Here is a 23,193-nt window from a genome sequence, read left to right as displayed (position 1 = left end):
TTATGGAAACAGGAGTGGAAAAAATCCCAATCACCCCAATGCTCATGGAAAATAAGGTGAATTCTATTAGTCAAATTCATAGGTGCTGAAATTCCCACCTCAGTGGTGTTTGCCAGGCCTTCCACAGATAGATGGGAAAAATTAATTGATCTAATGCATAAAATTATTGTCATTAATATGAAAAACTTAACGTGTGTGGGGCATTCTGAAGCTTTATCCCACTGATATTCCTGTGGAGAATATTTATCCTGTTATTCCTTTGGAGAAATTTCAGCAGAGCAGAAAGGAAAACTGGAGGAATGATTAAACCATATTTGAGCCACAAGAACACGCAAAACTCAGGATCATTAAAATAAACCTTAATTACAGAACCCAGGTTTATCTGTGTCATCCAATGTCACAATACTTCAAGGCAGGTGATGAGGAGAAAAAGGCAAAAATCCCCAACAACTGCATCCAGCAGCAGAGCAGAGTCTGCATTATTCATCATCAGTCGTGCAGTGACAGATCCAAACTGATTATTATTATTCACATTAACTTATGCAATTCCCCTGCCTAAAGAGAAGCCATAAAGAAATGTAAAGTAATTATAAAGCAGAGATGCTCTGGATGGGCTGGGAAGTTCTGGTGGAGCAAAGCCTGGAGGAAGAACAAAACTTGGTAATAACATGGAGTGGCAAAAAAATGCAGCTGTCAAAGGAGAAGAGTAAATGAATTGAAAATTCTGGTGTGTACCTCACAGATGAGGGAAACCTGCAACTTTGCAGCAAAAAGGGAGAAAAAAAGAGAAAGGGAAACAAAAAAGAAGTAAAAAGGAGACAAAAAAAAACCACTGGAGAAGAAACAGAAAAGAAACAGAAATCAACAGGATATAAAAAAGGATATAGAAAATATTAAAACACATATATATATTATTTATGTTTAGTCTGAGCTTTCATGAGAAAAAACTAGGACAGAGTCCTGTTAAATGTGGCACAGAATCCTGGAAGGGTTTGGGTTGGGAGGACCTTAAATCCCATCCAGTGTCCCCCAGCCGTGGCAGGGACACCTCCCACTGTCCCAGCTGCTCCAGCCCCAATGTCCAGCCTGGCCTTGGGCACTGCCAGGGATCCAGGGGCAGCCACAGCTGCTCTGGGAATTCTGTGCCAGCCCTGCCCACCCTCACAGGGAACAATTCCTGCCCAGTGCCCCATCAACCCTCTCCTCTTCCAGTCTGAAGCATTTCCCCTTGTCCTATCACTATTTTTTTCCTAATGAAAATCAGAATCTTTTTATCCCTACAAGGATCTCTGTCTGAAAGAAATAACTGACATTTTCTTAGTGTCCATGTAGAGCCTAAGGCAGAACCACCACTAAGGTAACATCAAAGTTAGCAAGAGATCCCAGCAGAATCTGACTCTCACCTCCAGAAGGAATTGCAAGGAACTCCAGCAAGGTTTGGATAAATCTTCAGAATCTGGAAGGGCACTCGATGTGCAGCTGTCCCCATTTATTACAAAGACAGAAAGAAGCTGCTTTCCCTCAGAAGGAGCCAAAAAATCTGCCAGGCAAAACCTGGCACATCCCAGAGCAGCCAAAGCTGGAGCTCATTAACGGGGAGCGCCTGCACAGCCCTGGGGACTGCACCTCCTCCTGCCAGCTGGGAATGATCTGCGTTCCCAGGGTTGTGTAGGACACTCCAAAAATCCAAGCAGTGCTGAAGAGAATCTGATTTTCCTGAAAAGTCCCCACAAAGCACCTGAATCTGAGTTTTTCAAAGCTCAGATGTGTCAGAAACACACTCAGCGAAGGAATGCCGGTGCATGTGGGCAGCAAACACCTGGCTAAAAATCTCACTCCTCTCTGACCCAGAAGACAGAAAAGGTAAAAGGAATTGTTCCAGTAAAGGTTGTTTTAGATGTGCTTTAAGAAGCAGAAAGCAGCAGGCACTTGAGAATAAACTCAGATGTCTCAGCTCTGCCCATCAGCTCTGCTGGGACATTGGGCACAGCTGAGAGATTGAGAAAGCAGGGTTTGTTAGGAGGCAGAAGAAAAAGAAATTCATAACAACAACAACAAAACCCACAAAACATCTGGGCTAAGACTGGGATTCAGAAATCCTGCCTATATAGACAAAAATCCTGATCTTACACCGAGATGTGCAATAACCCAGGCTCTGAGCTACACAACTACAAAGAGACCAAGAGAAGGTGGGGAGACAGACAAAACCACAAAACACCAACTCAGTCCTGAGGGGACACATTCCAAACATCTCCCCAAAGTGCTCTGACACCGCCACAGCTCCCAAACCCTGCCCTGCACACCATGAACCAGAACAGGATCTCACATCTGCCCCTTCCTGGTGACACCAACCAGCCACGAGACCCCCAGACCAGTTCAGAAATTCCAGACCTTCCTGGGGCAGCCTCTGTGCTTCTCCTCCTCCTCCTCCTCCTCCTCACTGCTCTGGATGGCTTTGGGACCTCTCTTGTCCCCTCATGCTCCTCCTGGGTTGATGCCACCTCCTTTCCTCCAGGATTTCCGCTGCCTCTGCTCCCCGGAGCAGCTTCCCCAAGGAATCCTGACCGCTCCAGGGGATTTAACCTGAAATGCTCTGCAGATGCACCCAGTGGCCATTTAAGCAGTGACTCATCTTTTCTGGGAGCCTTTTAAGGAGCTGGGCTGGCACATTCTCAAGGTGCATTTCTTAATCCCGAGTTTTGCAATTTGCAGGGTGATACATCCCGGAGCTGGGAATATGGATCAGATGACAGCAGAACCACATTTATCAGGGGAAGAGCGTTTAGCACCAGATTTTCCTGTATGTGGCACTTGCAAAGGGTGATCCTAAAATATCTGACTTTGTCCTTCTGCCCTATCTCAATTAACTCCTCTTTTAAAGGGAGTCAGCTGAACTTGGCCAAGAAAGACGTAAATTCTATCTTCTGTTACAGCTGAGCAAATGATAATTTAAATAATATTTTTTAAAATTAATTCCTCAACTCTGCTCAGTTCTGTCTCTGACTCTCAGAGCTATCTGAAACTTTTCCAAAGGCATCCTATTCCCTCCACCTGCCTTCATTTTCTGGTGGGGTTCTGTTAAAAACAGTTTATCAATAAACTTTATGCAGCCAAATTACTGAAAGTACCGTGAAACTCAGAGTAATTAGTGTGTAAATAATTAACACCCAAATAAGATGACTTCCAACAAGTCCATCCTAGGCTATGAAAGCCTCTCATGCAATTTCTCTTAGATCATCATGAAATATTTCTACATCTTCATTTTTCCACCCTGCAAATACAGAGAAAGCCAGGTTCCTTCCAGGAGGATCTCAGGATTCACCAGAAGACCCTGCACCAATTTATGACATATGACACATTTTTTATCAATTACATTTCCAAACAGTAAATTATTTCTGATTATTCTGAATTTTCTAGCAGAAGTCAGTGTGCACCTGCCTTTGCTACGTCACCAAGCTGCTGCTTCTCTGCAACTTCCTGGTGATAAATAAAAGCCTGGAAATACTTTTATCCATCTTTTGAGTGGATTGCAGATGGGTGAAAGTGGCAGATTGGAGATAAAAATACCCAACCCAACCGAGTCATCAAAAAAAACCCAACCCAACTGAGAAATCTGATGATTCATCCAAACCCAAGGGAAGAGGAATGAGAGAGATCTGGTCCCATATCTTGCTGTAAAACAAGTAAATAATATCCAGTGCATGCAGGTCACTAATTTGGACAACTCAGCAGGGAACTGGACAACCTCCTCCACAGAAACAGTCACAAATTAACAATCCCTAAACACTAATTAAGCGAATTCCTTATGTTACACTTCTCAATGAGATGATGTATGATGGGAGTCAGGAGAGATTAATACCAAAAGGATATTTTTAAATGTAGGCCCAGCAGTGGAGCAGGGCTGAGCACCAGCTCAGTCCCCAAGGATGAGGGTGCCCTCCTGTGCTCTGCATGTCAGAGCTCCTGCCTGAGCACATGGAACACAATATTTACTCTTTCTACATAGAAATACACATCTGTGAGCAGCAAAGGACACTTGGCTCGCAGCAAGGCGAAGAATCAGTGATATTAATTAGATATTTTAAGACTGAAAATGTCTGTTCTTTGCAGTTCTGCCACCCTACAGCAAAACACTCCCTTACCCTTTCACCCACACAGAAAAAATTGCTGCTAAATCCAATTCCTTTAACACATGGTCCTTTTCTTGATGTATTTCTCCCCAAATGGTGGAATAACATTCTTTTGCTGCTTTGTAGCACAACCATCCTCCATCACCAGCATCCAGACCTTGGTTCTTGCCTCCTGTGAGATCCAGAGGGGCATTTTCCCTCAGACACAGCCCTAAATTCCAGCTCACTTGTTCTGCAAGTGGGAGAATGGCTTTGAACAGATCCAGTGCAACCAGAAACCCAAGGCCAGGTTAATCCTAATACCAGACAACTTTCCCTCACTGATCTCCAATACTTCCTGCAGGAAGGGAAAATCAAGTTTTAGGGCATTTCCAGCAATCCTCAGGGAGTCCAAAGGCTACAGCTCATGATGGCAACTTCAAAAAAATCTGTCAAAAGCATCAGCAGCCCTGAGGGAGACAAATGTGCCTGTCCCAGCCCCTTGGCTGAAGGAACCCTTTAATGAGTGGCATCAGAGCTGCTCTTTGCTGCAAAACACGTAACAAGTTTTGCCAGTGCTTTCTGAATGTTTTGGTGTTCTACGAGTGCCTTGGCGAGGCTGAAATACGGTAAAGCCACTGCTTCCCAATAAAATGTTTCTAGAAGTAAAAATGTCTCTGTTATCATCCTCATGATGAAATTATCATTTATTCAATGCCAGGCTGGCTTTCAGAGTTTTACTGAGAAATGTTGAATTATCCAATCTCTACCTCAGCAGCCCTCAGCTCTGGGGACTGACCCATCCTCACCCAGCAGCCCTGGGGACAGGACAGCAGCACCCAGAGGTGTTGGGAGACCCCAAAAACAATCCCAGGAAACATTCTTGAAGATAAAAACTCAGATATAAACCCTTCAGAGATGAAAATCCCATGTGATAAGCAGAGGTTTGGCAAAAACTGCACATCTTGACTGGGGGGAGGTAAAGGTTATAATGCTGAAATGGACTGGATTCATGAGAACTGTTGTTTTTGGGAACTTGGCAAAGGGGGAAAAAAAAAGGAAAAAAAATAGAAATGCTCTTTTCTGGGACAGCTTGTTGAGGAAATGAGGCTCTTTCCACTTGTGCAGCCTGTCCCAGCTACCCAAACCCCCCCACCACTGGCAAGCAGGGGAGCTGCAGAAGAAAGGAACTCCAGCCAGTGCTTCCTCTGAGAAAAAAGACATTGCAAATTCTGTTTGAGAGCAGCTGACTGGCAAATCTCAGCACATTTGCTGGCAGCTCAGGCAGGCTGTGCAGAACACAGGTTCTGAGTAACCCAGGAGTATCTCCTGCCTGCTGGGGAAGGCAGAACAGGCACCAGCTCTGCCCCGTGCAGGGGCTGCAGATGTCAGGCAGTAGGAAACCAAGACAGCCTTTTACGTTCACAGGTTACACAATATCTTGTTTTGTCAGAAAGGCTCAATTTTTAATTACCTGGAGAGAATTGCTTTCCCTGTTATTTTGTGCTCTAGGGTTATTATTAACTTTTTAACATAAATCTGCATTGTAGAACTGTAAACCCGAGTTGGTTAATGAAAACAACCACCCTGTAGGGACACAGCAGCTCAACAGATGATCAAAAAGCCTTTTTTTGCATCATTAATCTGCAGGATTTCATGAAAGAATTAAGAAAAATAAGCATTTCTCTAATACAGGCATGAAGCATCCTTGAAAACATCAATCCCTCCCCCAAAACCAGTTTGCCCAGAACCACTGCACAGCAACAAAGAGTCCCTCAAACCCGAAATGAAATCATTAAGCAGCAAGAACTCGGTGGAGAGCTCTCCTTGCCCAGTGGAAGAGGTTTCATAGGCCTCGAGTCTCGTTCATTAATTCCCAAATGAGGGATGATGAGCACAGACAGTGTCCCTTTGTCTCCTGGCTGAGTCCCTCGTTAGCGGGTGTCCCCTCAGCCCTGTCCCCGAGACACAACTTGTGCTGTGACCACAGAGACCTCGTGGCCAGCTCCAGCCAACCCAGACTGACCGCCAGAAAGAATTGTGGTTATTCCTCAGCAGCCTCTTCCCAGGGAAAACCAGGAAAATCCACCATGGTTCCATCCCGGTGCACTCACACCTTCCATCAGCCCCTTCCCAGGGAAAACTGGGAAAATCCACCATGGTTCCATCCTGGTGCCTTCACACCCTCCAGCAGCCCCTCTCCCACAGCCAGCAGAGCTCCTCAGCCCATGCAGGGATCCACCCAGGATTCCTCTCGGAATCCTCTGCTACGCAGCAGATTCCAGGGAAATGAGCCTTTGGAAAAGCTGTGGCTGTTAAATCTGGGAGAGCCATCACGGTACCCAAGTCCTTGAATTTTAATGAGGCAATAGCACTTAGGGCTGGCTCTTCCTAAATGTATATATGGAAATAATTCCCTTGTCATGAACTCGTGTGGCAACTGGCTTTGCCCTTCCTGCTAACATTAACAAATCCCATCCAAATCATTCCAGGCACTGGATAACTCCTGTCCTGTCCTTAGCCCTGTGCAGGGACAGAGGAACACTGAGGGGCAAAGGTGCCTCAGGCCATGGAGCAATAACTCACTGCCCTGCTCTGCCATACTCAGACACAACCAACAGTTTTGGTTTTGGAAGGATAAAAAATGCTAAGCTTGGCATGGAAGCTTTAAGAAGAAATTGGTGGGTTTTATTTTTAATGGAGCAGTGAAGAAATATGCAGAGTGAGAATTCTCCAAGAGGTATCTATCTGCTTGGAAATTCTATTTCCAGGCAGCCACAGGAGATGGAACAGCCAAATAAACAGATTAAAACCCACGGGCTGTGGGTACAACTGAACAACGATCCATCTTAGAGCTGCTCAGGAATAACTTCTACTGCAGCAATTTATGATGTGGCCTGACAGGAAGGGTTTGGAGGGAACATGTGAATAGCTCAGCAGCATTTAAAGAAAACCCCCAAGTCATTTGTCACGTCTGTCTCAGGCCAGAGCGGCGTGAGACGCTCCGTAAGGAGACAGCAGCTCTTAGAAACGGGAGCTGCAGTGGCTGTCAAGCCTCCTGTTGCTGCCAGGTGGTTGGTTTGGGTAGGCAGGGTGCAATCCTGGGGGTCTCCTCAGCCCACACGTGTGGCACAGAAAGGAGGGATCCATCCCAGGTATCCCTGAGGAGCAGTGATACTGGGAGATCCCAGCAGAGAGCAGCTCGAGTGAGCCTCTCCTTGTCACCACCCCGAGCACCTGTCACGGGCAGGAGAGGTGGCACCCGCACCTGGCTGGGGACAGCAGGGCAGGGCTGCTGCTGCCCAGAGCTGGCACATCCCCAGGCAGGGAGGGAATGGCTGGGGACACCACTGCCACCTGCCCTGGCTGGAGATGCGCGGCTGGGATGGGCTGTCCTGCAGAAACCTCAGCTCAGGGGATCCCACCCAGCTCAGGGATCCCATCCAGATCAGGGATCCCACCCAGCTCAGGGATCCCACCCAGCTCAGGGATCCCATCCAGATCAGGGATCCCACCCAGCTCAGGGATCCCACCCAGCTCAGGGATCCCATCCAGATCAGGGATCCCATCCAGCTCAGGGGATCCCACCCAGCTCAGGGATCCCATCCAGCTCAGGAATCCCATCCAGATCAGGGATCCCATCCAGCTCAGGAATCCCATCCAGATCAGGGATCCCATCCAGCTCAGGGGATCTCATCCAGCTCAGGGGATCCCATCCAGCTCAGGGATCCCACCCAGCTCAGGGATCCCACCCAGCTCAGGGGATCCCACCCAGCTCAGGGATCCCACACAGCTCAGGGATCCCATCCAGACCAGGGATCCCACCCAGCTCAGGGGATCCCACCCAGCTCAGGGATCCCACCCAGCTCAGGGATCCCATCCAGCTCAGGAATCCCATCCAGATCAGGGATCCCATCCAGCTCAGGGATCCCACCCAGCTCAGGGGATCCCACCCAGCTCAGGGATCCCACACAGCTCAGGGATCCCATCCAGCTCAGGGATCCCACACAGCTCAGGGATCCCATCCAGCTCAGGGATCCCATCCAGCTCAGGGATCCCATCCAGATCAGGGATCCCACCCAGCTCAGGGATCCCATCCAGATCAGGGATCCCACCCAGCTCAGGGATCCCATCCAGCTCAGGGATCCCATCCAGACCAGGGGATCCCACCCAGATCAGGGATCCCATCCAGCTCAGGGATCCCATCCAGCTCAGGGGATCCCATCCAGCTCAGGGATCCCACCCAGCTCAGGGATCCCATCCAGCTCAGGGATCCCATCCAGCTCAGGGATCCCACCCAGCTCAGGGATCCCATCCAGAGTGTCAGAGCTGGGGTTCAGACTGTCAGGAAACAGGGCAGCTCCTCATCACGCCCCCAGCACCGCTGCTGCTGCAGATGGGATATTGGCAGTGCCAACAGTCAGGTTCACAAATCCCATCTGCACCTGGTCACTCTTTGAGGCCTTCCAGGTTACCACAACTCTAGACATACCTAAAATTCTAATTGCTAGACCCATCATCTTCCTATTTTTTATTCACTTAATATTTTATCTGATAAGGAAAAAAATTAATTCTAATTTTTTTTTTGTTTTGTTTTGTTTTCTATTCTTCAACCAACATTTCAGGGTTTGCCCCACTGGCTTCATTAGGGTTTTTATTTACCTAAACCAACTTCCAAAATAAATTCTATTGGTAAATTAATTCTGTAATCCTCCTTACATCACAGGATGCAAATCTGTATACATAGCATTTGCTTATCTACCTTTTTGCTATTAATTCTTACCTTTTTAATGGCATTTTCTTATGCTATTCTGTCAAATAATGACTCTAGAAGATAATTCAATAGTAGCTCAGTCACTTTCAGAAAATGAATTTATATTTCCATTTTCTGAAGGGTACTGTGCTGTTTTTTGCTTTTAAATTATTTCCTTTTCTTCCAAAGCACCGGACTGAAGGTTCTTTAATATCACATCTGCCTCAGAAATCCCTAAGTGGAAGGTGGCATTGCAGGAAAGAGGAATATTCTTCTTAGAAGAATGAAATACATTAATGTTCCAAATCTGCAGGGGCAGGACTTGGAATAAACTATTGAAGCATAACAAAAAAAAACAGGCTGCAATTTTTTGACCTCAGAATGTGAGGTTTATCACTCTTTTTTAATACATTAATAATATTTACCATGTATTTATTATTCCAATATGCCTTTGCCATCATTGTGAGAAACAATGCAGTGCTATCAAGCTCTAAAAATCCCATGCACACCAATGTGGGTGAGATTTCCAGTTTAACCCTTCCCACCCCTCTAAGTCCTCTGTGTTGGATGCTTGAGCTGCCCAAAACAACTCTTCTTCCTCCTCCTCCTCCTCCTCCTCCTGAAACTGGATTTGCTCCCCTCAGAGTGGCTGACCTGGACCTGAGTGAGGATCAGGCACCAGGACAGCAAAAAAGGGCAGGAAATTCAAGAGAACACAACCACACCTGCAGTGCCCTTCTAAAAATAATAATAAAGCTGCCTGCCTGCCATGGATTGGTGAGTAATGCAGAAATGTGGATCTTCAAGTCTTCCAATCCAACTAATGAAGACTAATTAAGCAATAAGAAAACATTCATATAAATCCTAATGAGTTTTTCTAACCCTTCAGTAGTTGAATTAACCATGATTAATCAGAAAAATAAAGGTGGTCACTTACAAAAGAACATTTTACTTTTGGTGACAAGATCCTTTCTTCCTACCTTGCCTGCAGAAAGGGATTGTAAAGGTTAAGGGCAAGCTTAGTCCATTATCTACCTGGGAAAGGACTGCAAATCACAAAAGGTTGGCATTTTCTACATCTTTTTTAACCTCTTTCTTCACAAAAAGATGTTTTACAGTGACCAGACCCTCAAGAGAATTAATTTGAACTTGGAGCTTGGACCACAATCCGAGGAGAGAGCTGAGGACTGCACAGGTAAGATACAACTGGATAAGTCATTAAGGATTAAATTCCTTTTGAAATACTTCTGGATCTGCTGAAGTTCCCTTTAAACTACCAGGAATTCGTTTTTAGCACTCTCTGAGAATGACTGAGGGCAAGAGATGGTCAAACAGAGCAGCTATTTTTACAGATGGGAAAAAGGAGGTATCTGTAAGCCTAAATTCAGATCACTGGAAGACCCAGAAACAAATGAATAAATAATTAAATTCTAATAGGAATATAAAGTGAGAAGAAACTGCCAAGATGTGAAGTTCTAATCATGTCAACCCAATCTAACCTTTTTTAAAAATCAGGGTAATTACCCTATCACAGGAGGGAATTAGCTGTGATACATTTTAAATAGACAAACATAGACAATATGTTTGTCACAGTAAGGTCCATTCAACAACTTGTGAGTTTACACTGGTAATAAACACACCCAAAAAAATGTGGTTTTTTTCAGGTTTTTGACTTGGCCCCATATTTTTATGAATTGTACACAGTGTGAGGGATTCACCAGGGTCCTAAAGGACAACACTTATGGTGAAAAACAATCAGAAATAATGAAGATAATTTAATGAAAAGATAGTCAAAGTCCTACTTATTTTGGGAATAACCAAGGGCAAGCTTTAAAAGATGTTTTTTTTCAGACAGGCAGTGGGAACAGAGGTTGGAAAGGATAAAACCCAAGCGTGAGTCAGCAAGGAGAGGCTGCTGCCAGACACAAGGGGTGTTTGGGGAAATATTACCAGATGTTAACCACAGGACACAGGAGGTAATTATCCACGTGAGAGTCAGAAAACATGAGCTAGAAAGGAGGATGTTTGCCCACTCCATAAAGAGGGAAGGCTGGAAGAGGGACATGGCAGCAATATTCCTGCATGACAGGGTTTAATTAAGAAGGCTCCAATCAGGAGCACTTTGGGAACACCACCAGTGGCTGCCTCAACTCACTGAGAGGGAAATTAAGGACAGATAGCATGGAAAGCTGTCTGAGCTATGCAGTTCATCATTTCCATACTTTATCCCCAATAAAGCTGCTGTGACCCATTGCTGGGAGCTTCCAGAGTGACCTTGACACGACCACCTCTGCTGGAGGCAGGGGATGCACTGGGGTCCAGAGGGCACAGCTGGCTGACCCCTTGGAATTTGTGCCAGATTTGCATTCTACCCCTTATATTTTAGTGTCAAAACCCAATAAATAACATCTTAGAGAAATGTTATTATCTCCTCTGGAACAAAACCATTTAATTTGGCACAAGTAACTGCTGCAGCAGCAGCCTTGTAATATCTTCCTTTTCAAATTAATGACTGGATACCTTCAAGCCAAATCAGCTATGGACAACAAGTTTGCCATACCTGAGAATTCCCAAAGCATCTCTCCCTAAAGGCACCTCTTCATCCCAGTGCTCCCAGTTTTATCTTTCCCAAACAAACACAGTGACATAAAACCAAAACAGGAAAAGCTCCCTTGTTTCCCCTCTAACACTCCTGTGTACATTGGGGTTTTAACATGACCTCCTCCATATTGTCCTCAGGGAAAAGCCTTCAGGAGGAAAAAGGTGGCATGTAATAAACTTCCTTCGTTGTGATGTTTGCATTACATTTTCTTACTCATTTTTCCTTAATTTTCCATACATTTGGTGGTCCCATATAGCATTTTGCACTAAAGCTTATTTCAGCATCAAAGTCAAGTTTTATACTTCAATTTACAGAAGTAACAGATGAGCTTTGCTGATGCTGAATTTAACTTTGTATTTTTATGTGATTTTATTAACTCGTTTATATAAAACTGGATTACACTCTATTACCAATCTATTTTCTCTGTGTCTACAAGTATCTGGCAATACAGCAGATAAATCCGAAATAATAAGAATAACAAAAGTACTATTGTGCACAATTATAGCTTGTAGCACCCAAAATCAGACATCATTAGCAACAAATGACGATATTATATAAAAGAAATACCATCTGAAAAATGATTTTACACGGCATATTAAAGACTTGATGGCTCAGAAGATGGGTAATAGAATAAAAAGCCTTTTATCTCAAGGTCGTCAATTCAAATCCAAGTCAGACTGATAGCAACTGAAAGCCATTTGATGAGAGTGCTAATGAACCCAGCCTCGTTAGTGGAAATTTAAGAACACCTCAGTATTCTGCTGCCCTGAGAGCAGAAGTCAGGGGGGTTTGGAGGAGCAGATCCAGCCCAGCAGGCAGAGCTGTGCTTCCACTGCTGTGGGGACCTGCTCTGCTCCAAAATTCTGCAGAATTCACGGCTGAGTCTTTATTGCTGGGAAGGCTGAAAAAGAGGATTGTACTTCCAGCACCCCCAGTGACCACTTCCAGTGATGAAGAGGCAACACTCCTCTGAGCTGTAACAATTCCAGGTACTAATACATCACTTTTATTTGATCTCTCACTATTTTCCCAGCGTGGATCAAATAATGTGCCAAAGCAAACCAGGGCAGGGAGAGAAAAGAATCCCTGTGCAAACTCCAGCAACTGTTCATCTGCTCTGGCACCAGCCAGCAAATAAAGCAGAGCACATATTGCATGGCTTGACAAGCAAACTCAAAATATTCTCTGATAAAATCCCTGGAATAATTTCCTTTGTTCTGGTATAATACCTGCACAACTCATTGTTGGCTCTGGTATTAACATGATGCAAAGCACTGATAAAAACCCCATTGATGTTGCCCTTTCTATGCTGAATGAGATTTTTATTAAAAATACCCTTCCAATAAAAGCAACAAAACACTGGAGATGAATTTTCAATTATTTTCAAATTTAAAAAAAAAAAAGCATCCCAGAAGGAATTTGCTTTCATGTCTTTCATAGGCAAAGCTCAGTGTTAAATCAACACCTACAAATACCTGTTTGCAGGTGTAACTGAGGACACAGAGGAGCACCACTGTGACAGAATCATTATAAATTGAACAACCTGGGCTGATGGAAAATGTCCTTGCCCATGGCAGGGGTTGGAATGAGATGATCTTTCAGGTCCCTTCAAACCCAAAACCATTCCATGATTCTGTAGGAACAGGGTAAGCGTTCCCCATAATCTCTGGAAGCCACAGATTCTTTTCTGAACCTCCCCAGGGCCCTTCCAGCCTCAATTCTTTCAAGATTCTAAAAATTAACCATGCCATGGCTCATGTAAACTCCATCTTCAGTAGTGCCTGGGTTTAGAGGAGCAGCTTTGGGTTTCAAGAGTGAATAATAGATTCATTTTAAAGGTGTCTAAAGATGCATTTTACAACCAGCATTGGCTTACCATGTCTGGATAATCAATTTCCTTAATTCAATTTTTCCCCAGTGTAACAACCATTAGAAAATCAGCCCTTACCCACGGGAAACAGCAGAAATCCCCAAACTCTCACTTTTCTGCTGTCTAGGGGTGCCTCAGCACCTACAATTCCCCAGCTAAACCCCCATGGATGCCTCCTATTCCAATGCTGAACTTGATAACTTATTCCTAAATCCTGATAATTCCATATTTATAACAGTGGGAACAAAACCTTCAAATTTATGGGAGCTCCCCAGATAGAATTCCAGACAGGTTTGGGTTGGAAGGGACCTTAAAGCTCAACTCATTCCAGCCCTGGCATGGCAGGGACACCTCCCACTGTCCCAGGTGCTCCAAGCCCCATCCAGCCTGGCCTTGGGCACTGCCAGGGATCCAGGGGCAGCCACAGCTGCTCTGGGAATTCCATTCCAGGCCCTTCCCACCCTTCCAGGGGAAGATTTCTTCATGATGTTTGATCTAAACCTACCCTCTGTCAGTTTCATATAAAGTTTGCATCCCACATCAGCCCAAGATGTTCACCTCCAGCAAAGCTGGGCAGCCTGCAGCACTGGATTGTCGATTTTTCCCCTTCCAAGTGCTCAGGGTTTACCAGTTCTGATTACCCGAGGTTAAAACTAGAGCTTCCTCCCCAGCTAGCAGCACCAAATGGCTCAACTTACTTCATGTCTACCCAGCAAACTGACTGTCAAAAATACAGAAATCTGGGTTTGAGTGGATTCTGGAGTGTGGAAAAATCCCAAATCCATCAGTTAAGGTCATTAGCTCATGTGACACACGTCGCTGAAGTCAATTTTCAAGGATAAGCGTGTGACAAGCTGACTGGAGGAATTCTCCTTTAATGCATTATTAATTCATTTATTATTACAGTTATTATAATCTTTATGCAGGGCACTGAAGTTTAATTTGTTCTCTATGAGCTAATCTTTTTAATGAGCCCTTTCTTCTCCTCAGGATGGGAGCCTCAACCACTTATGTAGCTTTTAAGCAAGTAGAAAATGACAGGACCATGTACCCTCCTCATAAACACAGTTTCACATACCATGCCCTGAATTTTAAATGAAAATGAACGATTCTCAACTTTCCCACTGCCAAATATCTTTTAAAAGGTAACAGATTCACCAATAATGCTCTAAATATAGGGAGTTCATCACACAATGAAATGTTAATTACAATTCCCCTCTCTGACAAAGAGGAGAAATGTGTTTAAATAAAAAGCCCCTGTGTGAGTAAATGCAGTTATTTGTGGGGCAGCACAGATTAACTCCAGTCTGGAGCCCCATCTGAATGGCTCTGGGTTCATTCTCTGGTCATGCAGGGCAAGGAGGTCACCAGGCTGATCCCTGCCCTGAGAAACGGGTTCAGTCCAAGAGGAAACAGCAGAAAAACACAAAAGTGGGTGGTTTGAGCTGGGATCCAAAGGGGGGAAATACTCCAGTTCCAAACATCCACACTTGCAGGCACTTTAGGACTTCCTTGATATTCAGAAACTGCGTGGATGTGGCACTTGGGGACATGGGGACATGGCTCAGTGGTGGCCTCAGCAGAGCTGCAGCAATCCGTTGGATTTGGTGGCCCTGAAGGTCTTTTCCAGCCTAAATGATTCTGTGATTCCATACAGGAATCACAAAAAAAAAATCACAAAAGCTGCTCAAGTCTGCACTTGGAAGGTTGTGCCTGCATTTCCAGGGTTCCTCCCTGGAAATGGAGCAGCTCAGCCCATGGGACACCCTCCCAGAGAGAAGGTTTGGGGGATAAAAGGTAGGAGAAGGTTCTGGAGGTGTACAAGAAGGAACAACAAAATTTTTCTCCTATGACAACCAGAGTAAATCTTTCTTCATTTTCATTCACACCCAAAAACCAGCCAGCATTTCATGGTGGCCTTTCCAGCTGGATGGTCTTGAAACAGGGAAAGTTTATCAGCTAACTCACAAACACACAAGGAAGTGAGCTTTTCAGGTCAGAGCTGCTCCCACAATGAGATAAATGAAAATAGAACCAGATTTTATGGAGATCTGGACTTACACAGCAGCTGGATCCTACTGCCTGCCTGATTAGCTGGGGCTGATCAGAAATTAGTAAATTATTTTCTGCTTGGAAGAATCACTGGCTGTAATGGGGAAAATCCATTTATCAGGGGGTATAAGAAAAGAATTTCAAAAAAATCCTAAAACATTTTAAAGACTATTCAGAAAAACTACATTTTGTCAATAAGTTTATCATTCTGGTTTCTACAGAACACAAAAGTTCACAAAATGAAATTCAGCAGCACATACATAAGAAACCTGCTTTCTACAGTAGTCAATCCCAGCAAGCAGAACACAAAATCCTAAAAAATGACAGCTCAATAGGAAGTTATGGTGTTAATAATTCCCATTATAGGCCAAGTTTTCACCTTGAAGCTCCTGTTAATAAAAGTTCATGGAAATGCATGCATTTGTAGCCAAGACTCCCTTTTCAGCAGCCACAAACAGAAAGAAAACAGAATTACAGGAGGGTTTTGTTGTTTGTTTTTTTTCCTGAATAGGATTTAAAAACAGTTCAATAAATAGACAGAACCCCCTTGCCAGTGTGATTATTTCCTCCAGGCACATCTCCCTACAGGAAGGGTCCATGGGCACTAAAATCCCATGGAAACAAACTGTCCTGGAGAAGTGCAAGCCATAAATAACTCCAGGGCTCCAAAGCCTTTTTTCCCTGATGAACAGTTGTTGGCAGTGCCACCACGAAGGCCCTGCTCTTCCGCTGGTTCTCTTCAGCTTTTAGGAAATCCAAGGAAATCCCTCCAGCCCCTCCCTGCCCTGATGGCCACCAGCAGCTGCTGGGGAGCAGAATGGGACACTGACCTTGAAATAATCAGGGTAGAATGGTCACAGCACCTTTTTCTCCAGAACTGAGGGGTTTTTTTAAATGTAAAATCACAATTTCCTCACCAATTAGTTGCTACAACAGGATAAAGCCTGGCTTAGGGCTCAGCTCCACACACAATAACAAATGAGTGTTTGCTTGAGCTGCAAAAAAGAGAAGACAAACAAGCTCCATCTGACCTAGGAGCTGTCAGGCTCTGAAAGCATGTCCACATCCTCCAGGGAATTAAAATCCCAGGGAATCGTTGCAGAGCGTACCTACACACACAAACACACACACACACCTGTTTGTGCTTTTACAGGGAGCTTTTTCCAGACAGAGCTGGTATCAAACAGGTCCAAAATGTTTACAAGGACTTGGACTGTGATGATTCATGAAGTGAGGCAAATAAAATCAACACCCAGAACAGAAATATTTAATTAAGAAGAAAAATATGCATTTCTAACCAGAACATGTGGCTGTTTCCTCATCAATGCATGGTCAGGTTGTAGTTTTACATCTGAATTCTTCTTCCCACTTTACTGCATCTAGGAATAAAGACAGAATTGTGATTTGAGTAATGGTATGTCATATGTTGAATTTATCTAAAACCAGCACCTTTATCAGCACAATTCCTTTGCTTTATTTTTTTTCACCCCTGTATGCTGAGTTTCTGTCTGATCTCATTCTCCTTGCCCTTCATTTACCTGGAAAAGGAGAGGTTTTTCCATATTTGAATAACAGAAGCAAAGTCCCCCATGGAATAGAGAAAAATGGGCAGGAGTGAGGAGATCTGATTTTTATTTTAAATCTGGTTTGTGGCCTTGGAACGAGGCATTTTCTGCACATTTCCCCTCTCTTCCTTTGCCTTTCTTGTCTGCTTACATTACAAGCTCTCTGAAGTCTGTTAAGTGTTTATACAGCACCAAACAGATAAGATTCAGCTTTCCTCGGAATCACAAGATAACACGAACCCAGAAACAATAAATCTTATCAATCACCACCTACATTATTGCTCTCCTAACATGAAACAGGTTTCAAAGTGATTTTCAACAGTTACTTTCCTTTAAAGGAAAAGAAATATAAAAGGCTCGTGGAAGAAAACTCATCCAAGAGGAAACAGATCCCTAAATTGGTTGGGTTTTTTTCCCCAATACATTCCACCTGTTTCAAACACACTGACCAAGAGCTGCATTTCTGTATCTTTCCTACAAGGAGAGGACACACCTCTGCCACTGACCTCGATATTCCCACCTGCAGCTGGGTCACTGTGTGCTGGGAGCAGAAAAAGCATGGAAAATACTTTGGAGCTTTAATCCCACTTTTCCTGCTCTCCCAAGTGTTACAACCCACCCAGACCAAATCCTGTGTCACCCAGGGGCAAAACAAGCACACAAGCACCATTTTGGTCGCTTTCTACATCTGTGGGTCACTTTTAAAAGTGATTTTCTTTCCACCCTTGCCGTATGAATGACAAGATATTCAGAGAGACATCTTGAGGGAGGAGAAGTATAAAGAAGAATTCAGCTAACCTATTTTCTTTCTTGTCACTACTTGATAATCTCTTTATCTGCTCTCATCCCACCAGGTGCAGACAGATTTATTTCCCCATGGACAGGGCCAATCCCAATTTTCCAAAGTCCCCACGTGCACCTGGACCTCCTTTCCCAGACAGAGCATTTCAAATTCAAATTGCAAAGTGCCCCATATCTTTTGGGCTAAACAGAGACAGCTTCAGCACACACAGGTGTAAATGTATATGTAAATATATAAAATGTCAGTGCTTATTGCCACACACATCTTCAGCCTTTCAGGGAGTTTCTGTGGCCATGGGCACACAGGGAACATTCATAAGAATCTCCCCATCAATAGAAATTTGCAGTTTCACTGAAACACAACCCACTAGCACATGTATTTTACAGCTTGACCTCTCTGTAGATAAATTATGGTTTTGATGTGAACAGAACACATTTTCTAAAGCTCTGATTTAGAAACCCCAATTCTACTTTCAGCTGCACCTTAATCCTTCTTGACTTCTATTGAGGCTTTAGCTCAGCAATGTTTGCTCTCCTGCTGGCACTGCACTCTGCCTTTCCGAGAGCCTCCACCTCCCCAGAGCAATGTGACTGCAATTTGTAATGCCAAATGCAAATTGTCTGAGCCCCAGCCCGTGCCAGCTGGGCCCAGCCCAGCTAAGCTCTGCCAGCCTGGTCCCAGCCTTGTAAGACATGCCTGGGCTGGAAACCACAGCAAACCCCAACCCAGCCCCATGCAGAATCACCAAACAGAGTGGAAAAATCCTTCTGCCACAAAGCAGGGCGCAGCAGAGGCCATTTTCAGGATTTCAGTCTATCACAGGGCTGGACTCAGGGAGTGAAAGACAAGATGCTGTTATTACATCAGGTCCAGACTTCCTGCCATTACACTTGCCCCAGTTAGCTCTGTATTAAGCCAATTCTCCTGCAACTGATTAAAAGCTCTCCTCCAAATAAAAAAAAATCTCCTGTTTATTTAGAGACATGGAAAGAAAAAGAAGAAATTCAACACTATTTCAACCTGAGATTCTGAGGGAGGAGGGAATGATGATTTGTGTCTCCCCCTCCTCCTATTTTTTAATCTCTCTCAGAAATCAGAGCAGAGAACAGTATCTCAAATGCTTTATAGCTGAATTCATTTTCATCAGCTGTCTCCTGTCTTTACCAGTTGTTTGTCTGCTTCTCCCATTTATGCTGTGTATCTTGGACTTATCGATCTTGTAAGCTTTAAATTACAGCTATCCATGGAAAAAATGAAAAAAAAAAAAAAAAAAAAAGCAAGAGGCAAACCACAACAGGAAAAACCAGACCTGATAAAGGACTTCTGAGGGGCTGCTCACTTTTGCTAAAAGAAAATCTTAATGGTGTTTCCTGTAGAGAAGGTCTGTGAGGCTGATGTTATTGGTAGGCTTTATGGACAGAGGACAAGCAAAAAAAAAGCTGTCAGATTGAAGGAAAGGGGTTATATTAAAAACATTCCCAGTGAAAAGTGTAGGAAAACTTGGGGGAAAAAATACAAGATTTATACAAGCATCAATCAGCTGATTTATAGCACTGGGTTTATGAGAGCCAGCCAATTTATAGCAGGGTTTCTTGTGGTTTCAGGCTGAGTTTAGACAATAAGGATTCACTGCTCCCCAAAACCACTGGAAATATTTCCCATGGCAAAGGCAGAGCAGGGACAGAGCTGATTTCTGTGCTCAGGTGCACCCACTGCAGCCTCAGCTCAGAACCTGCTCACTCCAGGCTTTTGGGGCTGTCAGAGAATCATGGAATCACAGAATGGCTGAAAGAGACCTTAAAATCATCTCATTCCAGCCCTCCATGGGCAAGGGTACCTTCCATGAATCCCCAGACTCCACCTCAAATCCAATACTCCCTGCAGCGGTACTGCAATTTCCCAGGGAAGGTTATCCAGGATTTTTCCCAAGACTTTTCTGCAGCATGAAGGAAAAATTACGACTCTGAGGCCTCTGTTCCAGGTGTTCCTGCCTGGGGTGATGCTGTTGGAAGGGAAGGGAAGCACCACCATTCCTCCTGTGCAACAACCAGGCACAGCCAGCTCTGGCCTCCCTGGCTCTCTCTGGCTGCAGCAAGTTCCTTAAGTTTCTAAATCAACCACAGGGTTTATTTCACAGAGGAATAACAGAAACCAGGTCTGTCTTAATGAGAAAACCTGTCTCCAGTCTACACTGAAAACTCAGCCTGTTGTTGATTTTTCATGCCTTGAGTACTACAAGGGAAAACCTGTACCCTTCCTAACTGGGATTTATGACTGTCCTAGAAACCTTGTGGCCTGGATCAAATTTAGGTGCCCTGGTATGGTAAATCTGGTGGGATTTTTAAAACAGAGAAACTAAAATCTACTCTTTTCCTCTGTGGGTTCAGGCAAAGTGTCTGTGTGTCTGGGCTCCCAGTGCTGCAAAGGCATTTTACTGTTCTGATGTTCCACAAGTACAGCCACTCTGTCTTTCAGTTTCCCAAAGGTCAGAGGGAGCTGATGGATTCCTGGGTGGGGGAATGCAGTCTCCATGCCCTCAGCTGGTCACCCCTGCCTCGTGTGTGGCACAGAGATGGGTGAGACCCCCTCACCCCCCAGGGCCAGCTGGGGCTGCTCGGTGTCTGAGCAGAGCCAGTAGCAGGGCTGGCATCACCCACTGCCTCTGGCCATGCCACAGATGGCACCAGCAGCTTCCCAGGCTCCTGCATCTCCGGATGGCCGAGGAGGAACAAAGAAAGAGGGATGAGCAGTCCCTGCTGCAATGTGACCTTCACATTCCATCCATGCGTTGCTCCTGAACAGACACACAAATGACGAAGTGAAAACCTGCCAGTCAGGCTCAGAATACATTCTGGGAGTGACAAATAAATATTTAAATGGTACTTGAATTGTGCCTGCTGCAGATCCCTGCAAAACAGAGGAAGGTAATTCACAGATTTGTCCCGGAGGACTGCAGGAAGAAGAATGGCATCAAAGGAGGGGAATGCTGGCCAGGATGGAGCTCTGGCACTGCTCTGGCTGCTCCTGGAGCCAACCTGCTCCCACAGCACTGGGCTCTGTACATCACACCTGCCTTGACTCCGCTCTCAGTGCACACCATGAAGGTTGATCCTGTTTCAGGGACATGGAGGTGGCAAAGGGATGAAAGGACCTAAATCCCAGGGCTGGGCATTGTCCCCATCAGCTCCAGCACCAGCAGAGAGGCATGAGCTGCACATGTGCACATTAACAGATGAAGAATTTTCCAGGAGGAGGTGCTGTCAAGCCATAAAAAGATGCTTTAACCAGCTTGGAAAATAGCATGGGATGAAGTGGATAAACTTTCCCAGCAAAAGGCCAAGGCCCTTACAGCTTATGGATCCCACATCAATGTAACTGTGTTAAGGGGAATATTTACAGTGATGTCTTCTGACTAGCACCAATTGCACAGAATTAATATGGGAGGAGAAAAAGAACAGTAGGAGAAAAAATAAACTCTTTAATAAAGAAACAAACATTCTTGATGCAGTTTTACCCATGTGCATTTTCAACACAACCCAGCAAAGATGCAGCGTGCCGAGAAGAATCAGCACAAACATCTTCCTGTTCCTTAAATAATATGATTATTTTCTTTTTAGGAACAGTAGAAGATATTAATTTTACAGGAATAAAATTTAGAAGCCTAGTTTAGTAGACATGCTTTGCCCATATTTCAACTTTTCCTATGAGGAAAAATAAATTAATAAAAATATGTACCTCCTCTGTGGCACATATAGAATAAGTTGGCTCATAATTACTCCAAGCACAGTGCTACAAGTTGCTCAAATGTCTGTTTATTTATTAGTGGAAATGCTATCAGAATATGAAGAGAGCCTTGCAGTACTAATCACAGCTGTCTGGGCCCATCACATGATGTTGGCTGACAATTCCTGTGATTTACTGCACCAGTAAAAGAAGGCAGCCATGAACACATTTTTGTAAATCAAATCTATTGGGCCAGATTTGGGTCCTCGATTACTCAGGCATAAGAAATGTTATAGCTCTTTGCCAGTACATAATTCAGGTGGTGAACTTAATATATGGATGTAGGGCATTAAAAGTTACCAGGAGAAAATCACCTTGGCTCCAGCACCCAAGCAAAGGCTCTGCACAGTCTGTCTCTGAGCCTTGTCATTACCCAGGGAGCAGAACCACTTTTTCCCTAAAGGAAATGTCAAGGTCTGTGCAGAATCACCCAGGTTTCATGTTCACACCATCAGGGAGTGTTCAGCACTTAAACTCCGTGCCACGACACACACGAGTTGAGTTGAAATTTACAGTGCACACCAGGTGTTCTTATTGCCCCTTAAGGGAATCTGGGAGCAGGACAGAATCACCTCTGTCAATATTCCCCTGCTGGGTCAATAAATCCTGATAGTCCATAAAAGTCAGCGAGCAAAACCGACAGCAGCAGCCCGCGAGCACTTTGGGGTAAAATTTGGCATATTAGTACCTGCCTATTGGCTAGAATGATTCTGCATTTAATGTCCCCTAGGTACAGGCAGCACTCTGGCGGGTTTTAACAACCTCCTAAAGCTCAAAGCTGCATTACAGCCCCGCTCTGAGCTCCTCACCACGGAGGAACCGAGCAGCACACCGCTGACAAAAGGATGGGACTGCATCCTGTGTTTGCACAGCAGCTGGGAAACAGCCACCCTTTTCCAGGAGACCCATGGAGTCTCATCACAATCATGGGGTTTCAGCAATGAAAGCAGACAGAAAATTTCTCCCTGTGTTTTTGAAGATATAAAATCTTAAAAAAACCTAAGTGTTCAGGTATTCACACTCAAAGCCATGGTCATTTTCAGGCACTCTGGAGCTACTCTCAGCACAGAGAAATGGAATCCCCAAAAGATTGGGCTGGAAGGGAATGCAACCATTAAAGCCAATCCATGGCAGGGACAACTCCCACTGCCCCAGGCTGCTCCAAACCCTGTCCAGCCTGGCCTTGGGCACTGCCAGGGATCCAGGGGCAGCCCCAGCTGCTCTGGGCACCTGTGCCAGGGCCTGCCCACCCTGCCAGGGAAGGATTCCTTCCCAATATCCCATCTAAACCATCTCTTAGTTTGAAGGTAAATGGTCTTTGATTCAAATAAATCAGTGTAGGTTTTTGAATTTAAATTTATTTACCCTACCTGACAAACCATTTCCTTTTGTTTCCTGGTTAAAATTTTATGCAAATTGAACAGAGCATGGTGTTTTTTTCCACTCTACAACCTAGAAGTGAATCCCATGCAAGCTGTCAAAAGCATGAACTCTGAAGGATCAGAAGGGCCTAACCCATGGCACTGAGTGAAAATAACAGGCAAAGAAGTTTGAAAGTATTTTAAAATGATCAGTTTTCTGCTGCCCTTTTCATAACAGATTTCAAGCACAGTTTTAATGAAGGACAATTTTTTTTTCCTATTATAAAGCTACTTCA

At 44.5% G+C, this 23,193-nt stretch overlaps 1 protein-coding gene across 9 annotated transcripts in view; it reads right to left on the bottom strand.

Annotated features, from left to right (window-relative positions):
* Positions 1 to 23,193, bottom strand: part of CHL1 (cell adhesion molecule L1 like) — a 126,173-nt gene that overhangs the window by 77,632 nt on the left and 25,348 nt on the right. For 6 of the 9 annotated variants that reach the window (XR_015773725.1, XM_088062047.1, XM_088062046.1 and 3 more), the window contains exon 2: positions 16,685 to 16,765. The exons of 1 other annotated variant lie outside the window; for it this stretch is intronic. The gene's annotated coding sequence lies outside the window, so the exon portion shown is untranslated. Of the gene's footprint in view, positions 1 to 1,403; positions 1,523 to 2,391; positions 2,449 to 16,684; positions 16,766 to 23,193 lie in introns of those variants that run through there. 2 more of the 9 variants (XM_088062052.1, XM_088062049.1) reach the window with 2 other exon arrangements.

This window comes from Pseudopodoces humilis, chromosome 13 (genome assembly GCF_049639895.1).
Source record: "Pseudopodoces humilis isolate 2021_Gansu_Grassland_sample_001 chromosome 13, ASM4963989v1, whole genome shotgun sequence".
Lineage (NCBI taxonomy): Eukaryota > Metazoa > Chordata > Aves > Passeriformes > Paridae > Pseudopodoces > Pseudopodoces humilis.
This window is presented reverse-complemented; position numbering and strand designations above follow the sequence as displayed.